Consider the following 22,479-nt stretch of genomic DNA (forward strand, 5'->3'; position numbering starts at 1 on the left):
CGATAAGATTATGCAGGAATACTTACTGAGCCGTGTAGCTCATGTCTGTTTATTTCTCATTTTCTTTCAGATCCTCACCCGTGATCGCCATTAGATATATTTTTATTTTGTTACAGAGCTTCGTTATTTTTGGAGAAGCTTATATACTTTTGTATATTTGAACAGCATAGAAGTTCTGTATTTTTGGTATCAATCTTCAAGGTTGTAATGCAAATATTTTAATATATGAAAGTTTAAAATCTATTGGCTACCTGTTACCCCTGTACGAGACTGCGTGCTATTGTGGGCGGTAGTCGGCAATAGTACGGCCGTGTCACGGATCCGGATCCGGGGCGTGACATATTGTGGTATCAGAGCCTTAGGTTAAACAATAGAATAACCATAGAATGCCTGAGGAAAGGGGTAGTTAAGAATGTCACCGTCATAGAAAATATTATAGTATGCTAGTGTATCATAATCTCACTTTAAAAATTTTGACTGCTAGGCGATCATTTGAAAGACATGGACGACGGCAGGAGACCACCCTCCCCGGAGCCCAGCGAGCAGTCAGTTCCCCCGGATACTCCACGGTCTGCAACAGGTCAGGCAGGCCTAGCCGGAGTATATCAGCTCATGGCACAAGTGCTGCAACAGCAACAGATGATGCAGCTGGCCGCTATGCCATCGGCAGACTCCTGCTACGAGAGGTTCCACCGACTGAACCCCCCAACCTTTGAGGGTGGGCCTGACCCCATGGAGGCAGAAACATGGATCCGGGAGATGGAGAAGATGTTCCGAGCCCTCCACTTTCCCAATGAGGTGACAGTCCGACTGGCGATCTCTATGCTGACAGGGAACGCCGAGTACTAGTAGACGGCCATGGAGACGGCTTATGCCGTTGACGGACTCACCTGGAGGGACTTCAAGAGGCTGTTTTACAACCAATATTTTCCGGACTCAGTCCACCAGGCAAAGCAGAATGAATTCTTGACGCTGACCCAGACCGACCAGATGTCCGTTCTGGAGTACGCCAATAAATTCAATGAGCTGGGACGATTTTGCCCCTAGTTCATGGAGGAGGAGAGAAGTAAGGTAAACAGGTTCGAGCAGGGATTGAGGTACGGAATTCGGTCCCGAATATCCTCCCATCTGTTCTCGAGCTACCGGGATGTACTGGATCGAGCCTTGAAGGTTGAGGCTGATTTGATGCAGTCCGGGAGAGAGAGGGAGGACTTGAAGAGGACCCGATCGTCGGGAGCACAGAGTAGCGGGTCTGGTGGCAGCAAGAGGTCTGTGCCCAGGAAGAAACAGGGCAGAAGCTGCCCCACCTGTGGCGGAAACCACAATGGTACCTGCTTGAAGAAGACCGAGGGTTGTTTTTCTTGTGGGCAGACAGGACACATCGCCCGCGACTGCCCGAGTCGGAAGAAGGACGAGCCCAGACATACTGCATCGGAGGACCAGGGATCGAGGGGTAACCCTCGGATTTTCGCACTAACTCGACAGGATGCCAGTGCTAGCGATCAGGTGGTGACAGGTACACTTCTGGTCAACTCAGCCCCTGCCCTCACTCTATTTGATTCTGGTTCTACGCATTCTTTCGTGTCAGTTAGCTTTTCCAGACAATTACATAGTATACCTGAGAAATTAGTGGAACCATGGCATGTTGCTACACCCCTTCAGAAAACTATAATTGTTGACACGAAATATAGAGACTGCATAACTCAGATAGGGGAAAGAGAGTTAGAGACAAACCTTCTGTAGCTTGACATGCAAGATTTCGATATTATTTTGGGCATGGATTGGATATCTTAGTACCACACTCATATTGACTGTTATCATAAAAGGGTGGTATTTCGGATGCCTGGGGAGCAAGAATTTTTCTTTCAGGGCGACATACCCCTTCAGGGTGCTCCCACACTGCACTTCATTTCCGCTTTGAAAGCTGGAAAGGCTCTGAAAAAGGGGTGTATGGCCTATCTGGCCTGTGTAACGGATACTCAGAAAGAGATCAAACTGGAAGACATTCCAGTAGTCAGAGAATATCCGGATGTCTTTCCGGAGGAATTACCGAGGTTACCCCCCAGACCGAGAGATCGAATTTGCTATCGACCTCGCACCAGGAGAGGGGCCAGTCTCTAAGGCTCCTTATCGGATGGCCCCTGCTGAGTTAAGGGAATTGAAGATACAACTACAAGAACTCCTGGACAAAAAGTTCATCCAGCCCAGTGCATCGCCATGGGGAGCTCCTGTCCTGTTTGTGAAAAAGAAAGATGGGAGTATGCGGCTATGCATCGATTACCGGGAATTGAACAAGATAACCATAAAGAACAAATATCCCCTACCCCGGATCGATGACCTGTTTGATCAGCTGCAGGGCGCCCAGGTCTTCTCCAAGATAGATTTGCGGTCAGGTTACCATCAGTTGAAGATTAAAGCTGATGATGTGCCAAAAACGGCATTTCGAACCAGGTATGGGCACTATGAATTTCTGGTTATGCCTTTTGGACTGACCAATGCTCCGGCTGCATTTATGGACTTGATGAATAGAGTCTTTAGGCAATATTTGGATCAGTTTGTGATAGTTTTTATCGACGACATTCTAATCTACTCAAAGAGCAAAAAGGAGCACGAAGACCATTTGAGGATGGTGCTACAAACCCTTCGAGAGAAAAGGCTGTACGCCAAGCTGAACAAATGTGAGTTCTGGCTGGATAGTGTGGCGTTTCTCGGCCATGTGGTCTCCAAGGAAGGAGTGTCAGTGGACCCCAAGAAGATAGAAGCGGTGGTAGATTGGCCTCGTCCTACCAACGCCAAAGAAATTAGAAGCTTCTTGGGATTAGCTGGGTATTACCGGCGATTTGTAGAAGGATTCTCCAAAATAGCCACTCCCTTGACCCATTTGACTAAGAAACGGGCCAAGTTTATCTAGGACGACAAGTATGAGAGAAGCTTTCAGGAGCTTAAACAAAGGTTAGTTTCTGCCCCAATTTTAACATTGCCGTCCTTAACTGAAGAATTTACCATCTACAGTGATGCTTCCAAGAACGGGCTAGGCTGTGTGCTGATGCAAGATGGCAAGGTGGTAGCCTATGCCTCGAGACAGCTGAAACCCTAGGAACAGAATTACCCGACACATGACCTGGAGTTGGCCGCAGTGGTGTTCGCCTTGAAACTTTGGAGACATTATTTGTATGGCGAACACTGTGAGGTGTACACCGACCACAAGAGCCTAAAGTATATATTCACCCAGAAGAAATTGAATATGAGGCAAAGAAGGTGGTTGGAACTCCTGAAGGATTATGACCTGAGTATTAAGTACCACCCAGGAAAGGCCAACGTGGTGGCTGATGCCCTAAGCAGAAAGTCAGTAGTGGGTTCCGCCGCATTACTCACCACTCAACCACAGATTCAGAAGGATCTCGATAAACTGCAGGTTGAGGTGGTTACCCGAACTACAAGAAGTCTGCTGGCCACTTTGAATATACAACCAACATTGATCGACAGAATAAAAGTTGCCCAGCAGTCTGATCAGCATACCTGTCAGCTCAAGAATGAAGTGGAGAAGGGGTTACGACCCGAACTCCAAACCCACCCAGATGGCACCCTGAGGTTTGGCCACCGATTGTGTGTTCCGACAGATGTTGACCTAAAGAGGAAAATCATGGAAGAGGCCCACCAATCCCGTTTCTCTATTCACCCGGGCAGCACTAAAATGTACCGGGACCTTCGGGAACATTACTGGTGGAAGGGAATGAAGAGAGAAATAGCTGAGTTTGTGGCCCGATGTTTGACCTGCCAGCTAGTAAAAGCAGAGCACCAGAGGCTAGCAGGGTTACTAGAACCAATAGAAATCCCAGAATGGAAATGGGAGCACATCACGATGGATTTTGTTACAGGACTCCCCAAAATGGTGAGAAAGAATGATGCAGTGTGGGTGATTGTTGACCGCCTCACAAAATCGGCTCATTTCCTACCTTTCAGAATTGGAACCCCTTTGGACAAGCTGGCCCAATTATACATCGACGAGATTGTACGCCTGCACGGAGTACCAGTGAGCATCATTTCTGATCGCGACCCCCGATTCGTATCCAGATTCTGGAAAAGCTTTCAGAAGGCTATGGGTACCGGATTGAGGCTCAGTACAGCATACCACCCCCAGACTGACAGCCAGTCAGAGCGGACAATCCAAACTCTGGAAGACATGTTGAGGGCATGCACGGTGGACCTAGGTGGAAATTGGGATAGTCATATACCACTGGTGGAATTTGCTTATAACAATAGTTACCATTCCAGCATCCAGATGGCCCCATACGAAGCCCTCTATGGGAGAAAATGCCGATCCCCCTTACATTGGGATGATGTCGGGGAGCGGAAAATGTTGGGCCCCGAACTGGTCCAGCACACTAGAGATAAAGTACTCTTAATTAAGCAAAGGCTTCAGGCTGCCCAAGACAGACAGAAAAGATGGGCTGACAAAGGAAGAAGGGCCTTGGAATTTTTGGAGGAAAACTTTGTCTTCCTAAAAATTTCTCCATCGAAGGGTATTACCCGATTCGGGAGACACGGCAAGTTAAGTCCTCGCTACATCGGCCCATTCGAGATTCTCGCCAGAATAGGCAAGGTTGCCTACAAGTTGGCCCTACCCCCAGAGCTATTAGGTGTGCACGACGTCTTCCATGTCTCTCTGCTACGGAGATATGTCCCGGATCCCAGCCATGTGGTGCCACATGAGCCTCTGCAAATAAATAAAGATTTAACCTATGAGGAGGCTCCCCTGCGCATCATAGACAGGAAAGAGCAAATCCTCCAAAGGCGCACCATCCCCTACGTTAAAGTCCAGTGGACCAACCACGCTGAAAGGGAAGCTACCTGGGAATTGGAGGAAGAGATGCGACAATGCCACCCTCAGCTCTTCGAGAACCGAGGTATGTTTAATTTCGAGGACGAAATTTATTTAAGGAGGGAAGGATGTAATGTCCGGGCCCAATACAGACCGGGCCCAATACTGTAGGGCCCCGTTGAAGGGTATTGGGCCAGGGTAAGGGGTTAGCAGGCCTTGCAGGCCCAAGGAGAGCAGTCTGCCATCTTCCCTGAGGGCTGAAAGGACAGGACCACCAGATGGCTAATGGAGAGACCCCCACAGGCATGCACAACCAGAGCCCGCCACCTCCTCCTCCCTCGGCAGCTGAGCCCTGAGCTGGCCTAAAGGGGAGGGGCAGCTGGTGGCTCCCGGGGCACTGAGGAAGGAGAGGATGCCACCTCTCCTTCAGGGTCAAATCCTAAGCCAAGTTTTTAAACCCCCAAAGCCCGCTGGTTTTTGAATATACCCTCCTAAACCTCTAACCCCCTGAAATTTCTATACCAGAGGGCTAGGCCCTGGAGCTGGAGGGAGAAGGTACCCCGCAGCCCTAGGAGAGGAAGGAGGGAGCACTGCACAAGTTCGACCGGCCACAACAAGATAAGGGCCCTGTAAGTAGGTTTTTCTAGGCAAGAAAAGGGTGGAGACACCCCTCTGTGGGGTATTCTCCGCTCTGTTTCATTGATGAAACAGAGGGGAGGAGACCGGCACAGAGGGAAGAGGAAACCGGCACGGGAGAGACAGGAGGAGGGCCGCTGCGGCCGGACCCATGGGCTGCGGGCCGGACCCACAGGCCGTGGGCCGGCCTGAGAACGGCCCAAGCCGAGCCCAACGCCACTCGGGCCGAGCCCAGCCGGACTCGGCCTGCGGGTGACAGGCCCCGGCCGTGGCTGCCCTAGGGCTGAGGCAGCCAAGGGCCGCCAGGTCTGCCGTGCCGACGACCGACGCGGCCTCAAGGCCGCCAGCCTCAGCCAAGCCCCACCTCTCCGCCGGCCGAGAGGTGGTGGCACGGTATCCACAAAGAAAAAGGGGGAAAAAGGGAGAGGAAGAAATCGGAAGAGGAAGAAGAACAAAAAAAAAAGAAAAAAAAAGAAAAGGGGGGAGAACAAGTACTTACCTCGGACCACGGCCTTACCTCGCCATGGTCGGAGCCGGTGAGGTCCTCCCGGAGCAGATCGGCCTCGATCCCACCTCCCGGCTCTTCTCCTCTCCTCCGACATCACTTTGGTGAAGGGGGAAAGAGCCGGCCTCCCACCGCCGCCGCCCCGAAAGGGGAGCACCACTCCGGCCGGTGGATCGGGAGCTTCGTCTCCCCGGTCGCCTGCGAGAGGAGGGGGAGAACCGGAAGGCGGCGAGGGAAGAAGAAGGGCACCGGAAGAGGAGGAGGCCGGGGAGGGTTTCGGCTGGAGCAGGTGGGTTTCGGTGGAGACGAAGGGAGAACGAGGAAGACGAGGGAAACCGAAGGAGAGAGAAAGCCACGGGTGGAAAGGGGCCGAAGCCTCTGGAAGCTCCCGGAAGAAGAAAAGAGAGAGAGAGAGAGAGAGAGAGGGGGGGGGCTTTAACGGGCTGCCTAGCGGATCGGATCCGAGTCCGGATCCGAAACCCGTTAGGCCCAAATGATTCAAATCGATTTGGGTGAGCCCAATGTAGGGTTGATCCAAGCCCAATCAAATTAAATGGGTCAATTAAGCCTAATTGATGTTGGGTCTGAACCCAACCAAGCCTGAATGAACCCAAGTTAGGCAAATTGAGCTAGACTTGAATCCAATTAAACTCAATTCAGCTGGGTCCGAACCATGTTCATAACAGGCTGACCTCAGCAGGCCCAATTAGCCCTAAATCAGGCCCAGACCAGGCCTAATTAAATTAGCAGAAGGCCAAATTGGCTAGGAAAAGAGGACTTAACCACAAATCAGGCCCAACCTTTCCCTTAGAGGCTCAATTAGGCCTGATAGACTCAAATTTACTTCAATTGGGCTAAAATTTATGATGAATAGAGGATAATGTGAGTCTTATAATATGATTCTAGGAATTAAAGACTCGTCGACCGGACTCAAAGAATTGATAACAACTTATAGTAAGTAACCTGTTCTAATCCTACTTTGGATCATGTCATGTCATTAATATTTTTCTAAGTGTTATTCAAGTACATACTTCATGAATATTATGTTTTGATTAGTAAGTAACTTGCCTAATTTATAATTTATGGCCACATATGCATTACGATTATGTTGATATTTTAAATCATGCATGCAAGTTAGTACAGTAAAATTTTTATTTAGCCGAAGGGCACTATAGATGAACTCAAAGATGCTACCGATCGAATGCAACTGAGCTGGCCTTGCTCGTGGCCGAGAATGACTGAGCCTGCCCCGCCAGTGGCTGAATAATAACTGAGCTGGCCCCGCCAGTGGCCGAGACCGACTTCGCAGTAGCATTCGAGAGAATGGACCACGGCATGCCGGGGGCACGGTTTCATATGCATACTTTATGAAAATATTTGTCTGATTCAAAATACTATTTTGTTTACCCAGCATACATATTTTGCCATGATAAATTATTAGATAATATGCATGTCAGCTTCTCAAACCGTGATAAACATGTTTAGTTTTTTTAGTTGATCCGATAAGATTATGCAGGAATACTTACTGAGCCGTGTAGCTCATGTCTGTTTATTTCTCATTTTCTTTCAGATCCTCACCCGTGATCGCCATCAGATATATTTTTATTTTGTTACAGAGCTTCGTTATTTTTGGAGAAGCTTATATACTTTTGTACATTTGAACAGCATAGAAGTTCTGTATTTTTGGTATCAATCTTCAAGGTTGTAATGCAAATATTTTAATATATGAAAGTTTGAAATCTATTGGCTACCTGTTACCCCTGTACGAGGCTGCGTGCTATTGTGGGCGGTAGTCGGCAATAGTACGGCCGTGTCGCGGATCCGGATCCGAGGCGTGACAAACATCAAACTGGAGAGAATCTCGATTCCTGATTCGAAGATCTCAGCACCATGTCAAGGGTGCGCTGCGCCAACCAGGTTTTTCATTTTTGTGAGCTTCATTCATCATCCTATGAGCTCCACGATTCTCTCACCCCTTGCTTGTCCCTATGGTGCACTACTGATATGTTGTACATGATGTAAGATATAATTTCTCCTCTCACACAAATTTCCACTTATATCTTACCATAGCATCGTCCTTTTAATTCACCTTCATATGGTTCTCTCTCATCATACCCCCAAACTCTTTCCATCCCACCACTTAAGATCGAGCCCATAGACCTTATTGGGTAGCTTCAAGTACGAGATCACAAGGCCATGGCTACTAGATGCTGCAGAGGATCTACAACCTTGGCGATTGTAAGTTTGGGTGTTCACAGGCATCAAAACAAGACAGGAGACTGCAATGAGAGAGCAAACTACATCTCAGTTTTGTATAGGAAAGGTGCTACTTCCCTGCTGCGGGAACTAAAATCAGAACTTAGTGACTTGGGTTACTCTTTCTTTGATACCTCTAGGTGCATTGCTTGAGTACATTCATAAGCCAGCTATTAATGGTCTGAGACTCTATTTGGTAGAGCTGTTGGCAGTAAATTTTTTGAAAGTAAGGCTTTTTAAATTAAAGTTTTTATAAAAAAAGTTATTTATTGTTTGACAACTACATTTTTAAAGTGCTGTGGAACTTTAATATGTATTTGATAAATAAATTAAGAAAATATTTTTGCTAGAACAAAATGACTATAAAAAACATTGCATATTATTATACAACAGAGCATAATAAAATATAATATATATTAATACATAAATATATGATATAATATAATATTATTGTAATATAATACAATATCATTATAATATAGTATAATAATATAACATAATTTGATATTATATAACATAACATGTCAATGCATTATGATATAATATTATATAATATTATATTTATAGTATAATACAATAATAAAGAAATAAAATATTATTATTATTATTATTATTATTATTATTATTATTATTATTATATATAAATAAAATATAAAAGAATATTTTCTGTAATTATAATATTTTATTATGGGTATTTTGGTCTTAAAAAGAAAAAAAATTATAAATCAAAATAGCTTTTCGACGCATGCTAAAAGTACTTTTCCGAATAAGCTCCATTTTGAAGTTTCTCTTTTAGCTTTCTGGCAAAGCTAAAATAGTTTTTCAATTCTTTTTATCAAATACTTCTATTCCATCCAAAAGTACTTTTGGAGGAACAAAGTGCTTTAGACCCGCCAAAAGCTTTGCTAAATGAGACCATATGAACTTGTATGGCCTACGGTAAACTGACCCTTTCTGCTATTTGGTGAAAGGACTCCCCAACGTTAAGGCTAAATGCCGTGGGTAGGCTTGTTTGAATGGCAAGATTGCTTATATTCCAATTTCTACCTACTGCTCCAATAGAAAGGATAATATTTTTTCAGAGACCTCTGTAGGGATGCTTACAAGCAATGCTCTCTGTGCTGAGGTTTTATGAGGTTAAAGAGGGTCAACCATGTAGACATTGGAGCTCAAGCCAGGAGAAGCAGAGTTTTGTCTGAACCAGCTTCACAATCCCCAAAACACACTAGTATCTTTGTACGCCAAGTCGCCAACATAACTTTTTTTTTTGTTACGGTAAGGATGGAAGTGAGGGGTACCCCCATCTATTTTATTAAAGAAGGAAAAAACGGTCCATATGTGCTTTAGAAACAGAGGAGGAAGAAAAATAAGCATGCATTTTGTTGGGGTAAATAAAAGTAAGCATTTATGAAGCTATGATATGATCGATAAGAGGATATAAAATTCACTGCAAAGCATTCCACATTTGTGTGGTGGAGAGAGCTCTCCTTGAGGTGGCTGAGGTCATTAGAGCTACCACGACGATTTCATCTGAGATGGCTAGAGAAATTTGAGACCCCTCTGCTGCTGTGATAGTGTTCAGAATTGTCCTTATTTCTTGGGAGCCCCCACCTCCTGACTAGACTTGGGCATCGGGTCGTGCCGGGCCGGGCCGGCCCAGGCCCACCGGGCCAGGGGTCTAAACGGGCCGTGCCTGGCCCGGCCCGCTTCGTTAGCGGGCCGTGCCAGGCACGGCCCGGTCAGCAGAAAACCGAAGCCCGGCCCAGCCCCACGGCCGGTCAGCAGAAAATCGACGGGCCGGGCCCGTCTCGGGCGCAAACGGGCCGTGCCTGGCACGGCCCGTTTGCGGCACGGCCCGTCTCGGGCGCAAACGGGCCGTGCCTGGCACGGCCCGTCTGGAGAGGGGGGAGAAAATAGCCGTTTCCAACGGCTATTTTGAGATTTTTCCAAAAATGCCCCTCCCAAAAGTCCAAAAACGGCTCAATTGAGGGGTATTTTGGGCTAAATTGAGGGGTATTTTGGGTATTTTAATGGAGACGGGCCGTGCCTGGCACGGCCCGGGCCCGGTTCAGGCCCTTCGCGGGCCGTGCCGGGCCCAGGCCCTTATGGGCCGTGCCGTGCTTGGCCCGCGGGCCAAGAAGCGGGCCGTGCCAGCCCAGGCCCTAATGGGCCGTGCCGGGCTCGGCCCGCGGGCCAGAAAACCGTGACCCAGCACGGCCCCCTTGAATGGGCCGTGCCAGGCACGGCCCGGTACTGTAGCAAGCGGGCCGTGCCAGGCACGGCCAGCTTCGTGCCGGGCCATGGGCAGCTCGGCCCAGTGCCCAAGTCTACTCCTGACCACCTTAAGGTGAATTTCAATGGTAGTGTCGCAGGCGACGGAGATAGAGCTAGAGTGGGATTCGTGATCAGGAATCACAACTCACATTTGATTGTCGCAGGAGGCTGCAACATCGCCGGTTTGATGGTGATAGGACAGAGCTCAGGGCTGCCTGGAAGGGTGTCGCCTATACGAGACGGGTGTTGAGGGCGGAGTAGATCCTTCTTAAGAGGAATGCGGCCATAGTGGTTGACTGAATATGCGGAGAGGGGCGGATGGGAAAGAGTCCCCTCTTTTTTGGGACATCCGTCGGTTGGCGGGGGAGTGCAACACCTTTTAAGCTGTACATGTGTATCGGGAGGTGAACAGAACGGCAGATTGGGTTGCCACCTACGCCGCCCAGCATTCCGAAGAGATCCTTTGAACACAATAGGAGCTTCTCTTCCATCCTTAGGCCATTTTTTCACTTATGATTCTATTGGCCGCACTTGCTCTAAAGTTGGGTGATCAGCCGTTGTATTAACACATACACACACACACACACACAATTTTTTCATGCTAGTCCAACTTAACTTAAGTTGAAGCTTAGATTCGATATACATGAGTTTACTTTTTAGAAGTAGGGGATAGTGATGTTTTCGTCTTTTAATAAAAGATGGTCATGTGTTTGTCTTATAGGGAAAGAGAGAGTATGTGGCTTTATTAGAAGGGGAAGATGGTTATGTGAAAAGAGGTTGAGAGAGAGAAAATTGTTTCTAGTAAGGCGAGGAGTCCATGAGAGATGGAGCCAAACTCATTTTTTTGGCTTTATTTTTTTTGAATAAATTTATTCTTTTCTTTCATTTTTTTTTCCACTACCATTGCATGATTTAATCGAAGTTTACTATGGATATACTGAATTGGAATACTTGATTTACACTGAATAGCATGCCATTCTACAAATATTTTAACTTTCTCTAGCATGATAACTTTCCAAATAGCTTTATAGTAAGGGCAGAGGACATGACCATTTTTGATGAATTTACAATGAGAGTCAACAGTAAAGATATTATTTGTTATTTTATCAAGATTTAAGCCCATGAATAAACATGTAAATACTTCATGAAAGAATTGTGACAATGCACTTTCTATGATTTTATCAAATATAAATTGCATGGTTTAGGGTAATATTTGAAAAAAAAATATTTCTATGAACTAGTTTTGCATGAGAACATATATAATATTAAAGAGAAAAACTATAATATATCTAGAGACCTCGTGAACAAAGAGCGAAGACCATGCAATTGTGAGACTTTGTCAAATATCAAGTGGTCGGCAATATGAAGAGAAATTTTACGCAAAGAAGATGGTTAAAGGAGTGAATGGTTCAAGTTACCTTCAAGAAATCAATTGTTGCAAATCAATTTTTGGCATGTGGCTTGTACATGATCTGGATAAGAGAAAGAAGAGGACATAAAAGAGGATGAGTGTAGAGATTGGATGGACATAAAAATGGAGTGGAAATATATGGACCCATATTGGAGGGTTCCTGTTATATATATTAGAGATAAGTAGGTTATCTAAGCAAAATGTCCTTAATGGTCCAAAATTTAGACATATAGAGCAGTACCTATCCTAATGCAAATAGTTAACTTATTATTCACATTGTTTCTAATAAATTGCTACATGATGAATCTCAGTATATTTTTTATAACTTATATGTACAAAAATATAAAAAAAAAAAGGACTCATAAATGAGATATAAGTTTTGTGACTAAACCCTAGACCTCAAATAAAAATAGCAAAGTACTTTCTCAGAGGAAAGTTTTTTAGAAATATTCTTGAAAGGATATTTTCTTTACAAAATTTGGGGGATTGTTAAAACAACTATACATATAAAAGTACATACAAAAAAATGCAATGGCATACAGTGCTAGTTTATGACTATAATATATGGAAATACAATACCAACACCTAACCAATTTCCCATGACATCGGTACCTCCTAATTAAAGATCCCTTCAAAATTAAATTCACTAGTAAATATATAGTAGCCAAAACAATAGTTAGTATAGTAGTAAATATTTTATTGCCATTGGATCTAAGAGTGAACTAAGCAAACGATAAACAATAATGAAAGTTGTAATATGATTTTATAGTGATTTAATTTGTATAATGAAGTTGTATCTTTGACGGATATTGGATACAAAATATCCCTCTAATTGATTGTGAGATGGTAAATTTTTCAGTAAAATATCTTCTTGTACAACAAAGTAATCTTGTGGATAATAAAAAGAAGAAAAGCTCCTATGCCGCCTCCTTCTTCTTTTTTGTTGTAGCAGATTACATGTCTAGTGTGAATACATTCACAAAAGTTAAAATACAACAAATCTCAGAAAACTTTAGACAACTCTTTCTTCCCAATTCACATACCTCCCAGAATGGTCAGTCACAAATGAGGCTACTCAATCTATAGCCCTATTGGCCTCTCTACATACATGCTTAGCTTAGAATACAATATCTCCACTTAACATGATCCTAATATCCCAAATCAAAGAGTGATACCTACCCACGCCACCGATGCCCCTCTGGATTCAACTGATTACTAAAACCGAGTCACCTTCAAGTATGACTACAATGAGCCCTTTGGAACTACTATAACTTCCATTATAAGGCAGCGGCCCTAACCTGAACCAAAGTTTTAAATAATAATTTATATTATTATAACATACCCTACTGAAACTATTTTTAATTATTATTTGTGACTGTTATTTACCGAAAAAGTAGAATTTGAAACTTTAATTTTTGAATAATATTATTATGGTAAGGGTTCATCATGTTGGTAAATAATATATTATAATAACCATCTGGATCACACGGTATTTATATACATAAAATCCGGAACACACGTTTATGAGTCACAACTCACAATTCGCAATCTCATGCTATGTACGTTGGAAAAATTATCCAACTTAAAGCCCTCAAGATGTCCACATGGAAAGCCGCTTACTACCAAAAATTATCCAAGCCCACCCTCCACCTGCCTCCCTCCCTCCCTCCCTCACTCCTTCCTCCCCAGCTTAATCCCCATCACCACCCGACCAACCAAATAAAGAAAACAATGTTTTGAAAAAAATACACTCCAAAAGTATCCAGCTTTCGTTTCAAGGATGATAAATCTCTTGTCGGCCCACTCCCCCACCCCAACCTTCTTCTCTTTTCCCCCTTCCTCCCCGTACCCAAAACCACCAACCATCTCCTACTCCCTCCTCAAGGCCTCCTACTCCCCTCCCCCCACCGTCCAATCCCTCCTCTTCCCCGCCCGTCGGCGGCGGCGGCGCTGCAACCCCTCCGCCCCCCGGGCCATCGCCGCCGTCGGCCTCGAGAGCGCCCAGTCCGTCCTGGAGGCGGCCTCCGTCCTGGCCGCCATCATCCTCATCCACGAGTCCGGTCACTTCCTCGCCGCCAGCCTCCAGGGCATCCACGTCAGCAAGTTCGCCATCGGCTTCGGCCCCGTCCTCGCCCGCTTCGTCGCCAACGGCGTCGAGTACTCCCTCCACGCCTTCCCCCTCGGCGGCTTCGTCGGCTTCCCCGACGACGATCCCGACAGCGACATCCCCCCCGACGACGGCGACCTCCTCAAGAGCCGCCCCATCCTCGACCGCTTCCTCGTCATCTCCGCCGGCGTCGCCGCCAACGTCGTCTTTGCCTACCTCATCGTCTTCGCCCAGGTCCTCGCCGTCGGCCTCCCCGTCCAGGAGCCCCTCCCCGGCGTGCTCGTCCCCGAGGTCCGCGCCGGCTCCGCCGCCGCCCGCGACGGGATCCGCCCTGGCGACGTTATCCTCGGTGTCGATGGTGCCTCGGCCCCCTCCGTCACGGAGTTCATCGACCTCATCAAGATGAACCCCAAGAGGAATGTGGCGATCAAGGTGGCGAGGGAGGGGATGGAATCCTTGGAACTCAATGTCGTCCCCGACGAGAGCGTGGACGGCACCGGGAGGATCGGGGTCCAGTTGTCCCCCAATTTCAGGCTCTTCAAGGTCCGGCCGAGGAACCTCGCCGAGGCTACGACGCTCGCCGGCAAGGAGTTCTTCGGTTTGACATCAAGTGTCTTGGATGGCTTGAAGCAGATTTTCTTGAATTTCTCGCAGTCCGCCGGGAAAGTTTCGGGCCCCGTGGCGATCATTGCTGTCGGGGCGGAGGTTGCGAGGTCCAGCTCCGATGGGTTGTTTCAGTTTGCAGCTGTGATTAATCTTAACCTTGCGGTGATCAACCTTCTTCCGCTGCCTGCGCTCGATGGTGGGTCGTTGGCTCTTCTGCTTGTTGAGGCAGCTAGAGGTGGAAGGAAGATTCCCCGGGAGGTGGAACAACGAATTATGTCATCTGGGATATTGCTGGTTGTTATGATCGGGCTCTTCCTCATTGTCCGTGACACTCTAAATCTTGATTTTATCAAGGAGATGTTGTGATTAGAGCTCTGAATTGATGAAGGGATTCAGAAATCAGAAAATTGAAAGTTCTATGGACCGGACAGGAGAGGAGATTCAATCTCCTCAGGTAAAACGTTTTCTTCTTCTTTCTTCCTTAATTTACTTCGATCTGGCAAAGTATGCCTCTCACATCTGTTGTAAATTAGCAAAATTATTCTTTAGTAAAAAAGTGAACTACTTTGTTACACTGGGAATAAATTTATATATACCTGCAATTTGAAGTCAGTTGTTTTATACTTGCTTTTTAGCTCAAAGATCTTGCTGGATATCCACTTCTTATGGTACTTGTTGATTTTCATATAACCTGAAAGATATAAGTGGCTGGCTTATGTATTTAAGTATCATCAAAATAGAGCTAGCCTCCTATTTGAATCAATTAGCTAAACCAAATACAGAAAAAAAAAGTCGGAACCAACATAGTCTGCTGGAAGTAAGAAAAAATGCAACTCAACTGGGAATTTAATTATTTAATTAGTGCCTTTGGGTAACTTGTCTTACTGTGACTTTTTGTATTGTCAAGTTAAAGGTATGGGAAAGACTAGATACTGATTATAGAAACAAAAAAGATGTTATCTGTTACTTTTCTGCAATTTTAAAGGAATAATTTATTTTAGCAGGGGACCATTGTGGAATGAGTGCGTTGAACTGCCAAAAGCTCCTTAACCATGTGTAGTGCTTCCAAGGATGCCATCTAGCTTAAGTTAATATTAAGGCTCCTAACAGGCATGAGTTGATGCAAGTATGGACTGAAATGTCAAGGGAGAAAGGCATAAAGAGATAAAAATTATCAAGGTGTGGCACTTAATGCCCAAAACAATATCAGCATGGTGGGCCAATCGGTGCATTATTTATGGGTGATGGAGTGGATACAAAGGGGATAGATCAGAAGGAACGTCAACAGAAGAGCCCTTAGGACAGGCATTATCATTGGTAAAGACCTTAAGATATTGAAATAATGATAGTGGATCTGGAGATAAGTAGCCATTTGGATGGTAAGAAACGTGTAAACTTTAAGGATATGTAGAGAGAGTTGCATTTAAAAATGTAGTAGCAATAGAGGAAGGAGAATACTGTATAGGTCTTTCTGCAAGAGTAGTCAGATTAAAAAGCTAGAAGGCTTGGGATGATTTACAAAAGCATTGAGAAAGGCAGTAGTAGGCCATGACATGGCTAGAAATACTAAAACATCGATCTGAGAGATTGAAGCAATGGTAAGTATAATGTCATGTAACCCGGAAAGAACCCTAGGGGAGAGCTTGATGTGTTATTAGAAAGAAGGTCTTGAACATATTTTTGTACAGGGCATGGAGTTAGTTATAAGGATTCAAGTGCCGTAGGACACCAAGACAGGTTACCATCTTAAGTGTCGAGACAAGACTGTCCCACCTTTGTCCTAACATTCCGATCGGTACATCTTGGGACATTCCCTATCCCAAATGTTGAGATGGGGCGGTACAGTGGTTGTCCCGTTCCATAGGAAAACCGGGACAGCCCTATCCCATAAGATTTAAAACCTTGGTTGGTTATAAGCAAGAGACCAAGGATAAATTCACTCATTAGGTGGGTGCTTGAGAAAACAAGATGAATACAGCTGGCAAGAAATAAAGTGTAAGAATGGCCGCTGTCTAGTATTGACAAGACATAAGAAGAGTTAAGAAGTATATGAGTAGCAATTTCAAAAATATTTGTACTTACATTTTATTATAATGTAATGCACCCCAGAAAAAAGCTAGCAACCCTAGGGGAGAGCTTGGTGTGTTATTAGACAATATGTTAACTTATTTTTGTACATGGCATGATGATAGTTATAAGCAGGAGACAAAGGATAAATCCACTCATTAGGTGAGTGCTTAAGGTAACAGAATGAATATTTTTGGCAAGATAAAAAGGGTAAGAATGGCTGCAGCCTGGAATTAGCAAGGGATCAGCAGAGGTAAGAAGTATGCAAGCCATTTCCAAATGTCAATAATTGTTTTTTTATTATACTATGTTGTCTTTACAAGTATGGTTACCTATCAATATTGTACCATGTTGGGCATATATTGAGTTCTTGCCCTCATTTGTGGTTGCACAATTATTCGCCTCTTGTTTCCCTAGAATGCAATTGTCGAAGATTGTCTTGTCTGCAACCAGTTGTTTAACTTGATTGAAGCACCACTGCACATAGAGGCTTGCTAGAGCATTTCCCTTAGCGACATAAGAGTCATTGACTGCTGGAAAGTTGTCACGATGTAGAAACCATAGGAATTTTGATTGTGGTAGAAAGAGTAATTCATATTAAAGTCTTGACTACTGGAGATGTGGGAGTTGATAGCCTCAAGTAAAGTTTTTGGAACCTATTTTTGGGTTCTAGACTTCTCAATCTTTGTAGATATCATTTGAGTTTCGGTTGGACATTGATTACATGATTCATTAATGATGACGGTGCATCAGTTCAAGTGGTTAACAAGTCACAAGTCCGATCTGTTTGAACTATGATTTTTGTATTGGAGCTTTCTTTTCTTCATGTCTAGTAATGTCTTTTCCCGTCATCTGAGACAATTTTGAAGGAAATAAGCATCTCCTAATTATATATAAATGAATTTGGTTTTAGTTAGATATAGATAAAGTCTTATTGTTCCTTCAAATCAAAGGGTGTTAAAAACCAAACTGGTGCATTTTAAAGAGAAGCATAAATGCATTGTCCAAAATGGATGAATAGGCTGAAAAGCATTTTAATGTATGTTATTGCATCCCATTTGAATGTGAAATGTGATCGATGATATCTTATTTTGCTGTTGACATTGGAATTGGCTTTAGTACATTGGTAATTATGTCATTATCATATTGCGATGGATGAGATATGATGGTTTCACCGAACTGATCCTCAATCTTTCTGGCAATCAACTGATGGACCAGCAGTTTTTATCAAATGCTTATGCTGCTGAAAAGCAGTTGTTTCTGAAGTAATTTCTCCATGGAGCCTTTTCTTTATATTGCTCTGGTTTTCCTCATGCAACACTGAATGTTGACATTTTCTTACATTTGATGGTCAGAATTGTAGCTGGTCATTTGATCAAAGTGCAAAGTTCATATTCCTATTTTGGAGTGTGTTTGCTGATATGATTGGCATTCTAGGAAAAACTAATCTTTTTCTTTCATATGCTGATTATTAATGTTTTGTCAGCTTAATTTTAAACTTCCTGGACTTCAATACTCATGAGTGCTGTCTGTTAACTAGATTGCATGCAGTTCATTACAATCCACTCTGCTGCTTTACTTACGCAGAATAGCTTCTTTGAGTTCATTAAATTTTGTGACTTGAAGAAGTCTAGTAAATTACATGAATTAATCATTCATATTTAGAGGATGAGGATTTCTTCCATCAATGAGGTTGGGAATATGTGTAAATTAGCGCGAAGCTGTCTCGTATGCACTGATATCAATACTTAGAATGCGCTATATAATTCGGTAAGAGAAAATATATATGTGCGCTAATATGGTCATGCACCATACCAATCATCTAGATGCAATTCTATAGGCCAATCGTACAAGCGCATGGTGAATGGGACCTACAGAAATAGGTCTTAGGCCCTGTTTGGGGGAGCTTTTGGAGGACCAGAAAGCACTTTCTGGCCCTCCAAAAGTACTTTTAGATGAAAAACTGTGTTTGGTAATTTTTTCAAAAAGCTGTTTCAGCTTTTGCGGGAAGCTGAAAACAGCTTTTGGGAGGAAGCTCCAATTTGGAGCTTTTGGGAGGAAGCTGTTTCAGCTTTTTCGGAAAGCTGTATTTTTGACAAAAATGTCCATATTAAAATAACATAATTACATAGTTTGTCCCTTTATAAACCTAAAAATCTGCTAGAGCCAAGAACCTTAGCCGTCAGACTCCCTTCCGTAAGAAAAGATTTTTTTCTTTTCAATTTTTGTATGCATCTCTTGAACCACATTTTAGAAGAAAAAACTTTTAATCCTTTTCTATACCTTCCAAAATCAATCTATTGTTTTTTTTTTTATCATCAACCTTGCGGCCCACGCTGAGGTCCTCCTCGAGCGTGGACCACGAATAAGAGCCCCTGGACCGCGAAAAATTATTTTATGAGAAATTATAGAAAATTATTATGAAAAATTATTTTATACTAATAATTATAATATTTTATACCTTTATTTTTGTATTATACTATAAATATAATATCATATTATATTATATCATAATACATTAATATGTTATGTTAAATAATTTAATATTATGTTATATTATGGAAAATTAATTTATACTAATAATTATAATATTTTATACCTTTATTTTTGTATTATACTATAAATATAATATCATATTATATTATATCATAATACATTAATATGTTATGTTAAATAATTTAATATTATGTTATATTATGAAAAATTAATTTATACTAATAACTATAATATTTTATACCTTTATTATTGTATTATACTATAAATATTATATTATATTACATTACATTATAATACATTAATATGTTATTTTAAATAATTTAATATTATGTTATATTATGAAAAATTAATTTATAATAATAATTATAATATTTTATACCTTTATTATTGTATTATACTATAAATATTGTATTATATTACATTACATTATAATACATTAATATGTTATTTTAAATAATTTAATATTATGTTATATTATGAGAAATTAATTTATACTAATAATTATAATATTTTATACTTTTATTATTGTATTATACTATAAATATAATATATATTACATTATATCATAATACATTAATATGTTATGTTAAATAATTTAATATTATGTTATATTACCAAATATTAATTTACTCTAATAATTATATTACTATTATGCTATATTAACATAATATTATTTTATATTACAATAATATTATACTATATCGTATATTTATGTATTAATTTATGTTATATTTTATTATGTTCTATTGTATAATACTATGCAATGTTCTTTATGGTAATTTTGTCATACAAAAGTACTTTCTCAGTTTGTTTACCAAACACAAAATAAAGTACCACAGCACTTTACGAATGTAGTTACCAAACAGCAAATAGCTTTTTATAACAGCTCTACTTCAGACAGCTCTACTTCCAACAGCTCTACTTCTAACAGCTCTACTGCCAACAGCTCTCCCAAACAGGGTCTTAGTGTAATTAGCCTACATAAGGCATGGTGCACGGTCATATTGTTGGCTGGTGAATTTATTAAGTATTGCTCGTAACCAACTCCATTGGTACTTTCTTTCACTATTGCCATTGTTGATTTAGTTGATTCAATAAATTATGGCAGGGTCACAATATGAACTAAATAGGACCCCCGCTATTATAATTGCTTCATGGTAAAGATACAAAAAAGGTAACCATCGAAGGCATGTTCGAATGCTTTAACACAGGTGGACCCATCATCGCCATAGAAGTAATTCATTTGGCGGGCGGGCAACCATTAGCTGCATGGATTTCTTTTCCCTTCCCATTTTGACAAACAACAGCAGGGTTCCATTTTAGAGTTTCCTCGAAATATCTTACTGTCGAAATAAATTCTTTATTTTAATTTTGTTGTATTTTATGATAATTGGGATCACCTTTGTTAATCACAACCAACCTTTTTCTTTAAATATTAGCCATGAGAACTGTTCATATTCTATAGTGAAGTCAGACACTCGGCAACTTTAAACAGAAATAAGTGGAAAATGTTTATTGAAAAATTATTTAATCATAGGTGACTAATCAAGAGAAATATTCGTGAAATATCTTATGCTTTGGAGGATCACAGATAAACATTTGTGAAATTTTTAATTAAAGACTAGATATAGAGTTAAAAGAGCTCTTTTTGGATGATCCATGCCAATCAACTATTGTCCTAGTAGCCTAGCTTTTTGGATCCGGGAAAAATTCAAAGGCTTTCAGTTTTTATTATTTTAAACTTTCTATCTTTTTAGTTGAAAAGAAAGATGGAAAATTTTAAAAGGAAAAAAAAAACAAAGTGATCTAATTTCTGTAGGGGGAAGGAAGATGATTTTTCAGCAAAAAAAAAAAAAAGGAAGATGATTTGAGGAAGGAGAAAGTGTAGACAAGAGGCGTTAAAATTCTGGTTTGGATCGAGTGGACGGAATCACGGACCGCCCCTGTTTGTCAGCGAAGGCCATCATTCGCCTTCCAGCTGGTGCCGTCTTTGATGGGACTTCTCGCTCCGGCGACCAAATCTTGCGCTGGAGCCGGATAAGGCACCGATATATTGTTAGATGGATAGATAAATTAATTTTACCATATGGTAAAATTAGTATATGTATTTATTTTACCTTGCCGTAAATCTAGTCCGTTAGCCAGTTCGACCGGAAGTAAAAGCTGGATCGGCCCGGTTCTTGGTAATAATCAAAGTTTGTCCAGCCCAGCTTGATTGGGTTCACCGTAGGATCAGCTAGACTGGGTCTAGTCAACCTATCTGTTGGGTCTATTTGAGTTGGGTTTGCATCTACCAAACCGGCCTGTTACGGTATATTGGGAATTTGGGATGGAGACTTGAGTCCCGTTGAAAAAATGTGTACATACTGATTTCTGACACGTTGTGCCTCTGACGTGGACAGAGCAGCACGCATTTTGGAGCATCCCTTTTGGGGTATACTGGTTAATCTGACCTACAGTATTTAATGAAATTTTTTATGCATCGTTCGTTCTCACGGTTACACGTTATGACATGCGGTAAAAGATAAACATTGAGCGAAATGGTGAGGATTGAATGAGTAAAAAAAAAATCGTATTATATAAATTATAAAAAAATCGTGAATCAAGAATTCTATATTTTTTAGAGTTTCAAAGAAAAATTATTATTAAAAATTATTTAAATAAGTTTTTCACATGCATGGCATGTATTAAATACTAGTTTTTCTAAAACGAATAGGAAAAGTTCAGCATATGCTTAGCAAAAAAATATTCACTGATTAATTGTATGAATAATGGAGATAATATTTGGCATAGATTGATGCAAATGCTGCCAAAATGGATGTCTAGAATAAAGCTTATGATGTTGTTTTGGAAAGCCAAAAGGTAATTTAAAGCTACGAACGATCTCTTCTTGTTAAAGTTGCTTTTTTGTGACTTTGCAAAAGAAGAGGAAATAAAGTGAAATTTATAAAATTTATAAAAATGAGAGTGGAGATGGTCACCCATCATAGTAATTTTCATTATAATAATGGAAACATATATAGGTTAAATATGTGTATGAGATGTGTTGGTGGAACTACATTACAAGCTTCTTTTTCTTTTTGGATATTCAATTCTTTTTTTTTCCAAGTTTTTTTTTCTCCATCCAAATAGGATAAACAAAAGGCCTACATATATTCTAAATTAATTTAGATATGAATCACTTTTCGTGCCATCAGACATTTAGAGTCATAAATTTGCCCTCTCTCCAGATCCGGCGGAACAGTGGACCTGCCAGGCTGGCAGCGATTTGATCACTCCCATTCTCTCACCTCAGGGCT

At 42.0% G+C, this 22,479-nt stretch overlaps 1 pseudogene across 1 annotated transcript; it reads left to right on the forward strand.

The window, feature by feature from the left end:
* The first annotated feature begins 13,574 nt into the window (after positions 1-13,574).
* On the forward strand, positions 13,575-15,251 carry LOC103720484 (putative membrane metalloprotease ARASP2, chloroplastic pseudogene; annotated as a pseudogene). Its single transcript, XR_015968811.1, has one exon. The product of XR_015968811.1 is annotated as a putative membrane metalloprotease ARASP2, chloroplastic pseudogene (transcript).
* The last annotated feature ends 7,228 nt before the right edge of the window (positions 15,252-22,479 follow it).

Source organism: Phoenix dactylifera, chromosome 9 (assembly GCF_051530095.1).
Source record: "Phoenix dactylifera cultivar Ajwa chromosome 9, Ajwa_hap1_PhDact_Kaust_v1.1, whole genome shotgun sequence".
NCBI classification, from domain to species: Eukaryota; Viridiplantae; Streptophyta; class Magnoliopsida; order Arecales; family Arecaceae; genus Phoenix; species Phoenix dactylifera.